Source organism: Leptonychotes weddellii, chromosome X (genome assembly GCF_054177405.1).
Source record: "Leptonychotes weddellii isolate Sample4059 chromosome X, ASM5417740v2, whole genome shotgun sequence".
Lineage (NCBI taxonomy): Eukaryota > Metazoa > Chordata > Mammalia > Carnivora > Phocidae > Leptonychotes > Leptonychotes weddellii.
In genome coordinates this window covers 23,763,139-23,764,801 of record NC_138385.1, presented here as the reverse complement: position 1 = coordinate 23,764,801, position 1,663 = coordinate 23,763,139, and positions in this window count along the sequence as shown.

Genomic DNA, 1,663 nt, shown 5'->3' with positions numbered 1-1,663 from the left:
TTCATAAGGAATATTGGTCTGTAGTTTTCTTATAGTGTATTTGCCTGGAATTGCTATGAGAGTGATATTGGTCTCATAAACTAAGTTCAGAAGGATTCCCTCCTCCTTAATTTTTGGAAGAGTTGGAGAAGAATTGGTGTTATATCTTCTTTAAATATTTGATAGAATTCACCAATGAAGCAATACAGATCAAGTATTATCTTTGTTGTGTGTGTGTGGAGGGGGGATATTACTGATTATAAGTACAAGTCTATTTGGAATTTCTATTTCTTCATGATTCAGTCTTGGTAGGTTGTGTATTTCTAGGAATTCATCTATTTCATCTAGATTATCTAATTTGTTGGCACATGAGTATACATACCATTCTTTTACATTTCTTTTGATTTCTTTAAAATGGGTTATAATGTTCCCAGTTCCATTTCTGATCTTAGTAATTTGATTTTTTTCTTAGTTAATCTAACTAAGGATTAGTCGATTTTCTTGATTTTTACAAAGAACAACTTTTGGCTTCATAGGTTTTTCTCTATTGCTTTTCTATTCTCGATCTTCACTGAAATCATTATTGTTTCCTTTTTTTTCAAGCTTTGGGTTTAGTTTGTTTTTCTAGTTTCTTAAGATATAAAGTTAGGTTATTTATTTGAGGTATCTCTTTTTAAATGTAAGTATTTATAAATTTCCTTCTTAATATCTTTTATGCTGTATTACATGACTTTTAGTATCTTGTATTTTTGTTTTCATTTGCCTCAAGATATTTTCTAATTTCCCTTGTGTTTCTTCCTTGATTCATTGGTTGTCTAAGTGTGATTAAGTATGTTTAATTTGCACATATTTCTGAATTTTTCAGTTTTCCTTCTGTTATTGGTTCCTAGTTTCATTCCATTGTGACTGGAAAAGATACATTTTATGATTCCAATCTTTTCACTTTTATTAAGACTTGTTTTGTGGTCTAACATATGGTCTATCCAGGAGAATGTTCCATGTTTACTTGAGAAAAATGTGTATTCTGCTGTTGCTATGTGGAGTGTTTTATAGCTGTCTATTAGGTCCAAGAGGTTGATATGTTTCAAGTCTTCTACTGCCTTATTAATTGTCTTTCTGGATGTTTTATGCATTATTGAAAGTAGCGTACTAAAGTCTGCAAGAATTATTGTAGAAATGTCTTTTTCTCCCTTTAATTCTATCAATGTGTGTGTCATATATTTTGGAGTGCTGATGTTCAGTGTATATATGTTCATCATTGTTATATCCTCTTGCCTAATTGACCCTTTTATCAATATATTAGGTCCTTTTTTGTCTCTTGTAAAATTTTTTGACTTGCATTCTATTTTGTTCAATATTAGTATATCCTTCACCACCCTCTTTTGGCTACTATTTACATGGAATATCTTTTCCCATCCCTTCACTTTCAACCTATTTGTGTCTTTATATTAAAGTAATTTGCTATTGTGGACATTGCTGCTACGAACATTGGGGTGCATGTGCCCCTTCTTTTCACTATATCTGTATCTTTGAGGTAAATACCCAGTAGTGCAATTCCTGGGTCATAGGGTAGCTCTATTTTTAACTTTTTGAGGAACCTCCATATGTTTTCCAAAGTGGCTGTACCAGCTTGTATTCCTACCAACAGTGTAAGAGGGTTCCCCTTTCTCCACATCCTCACCAA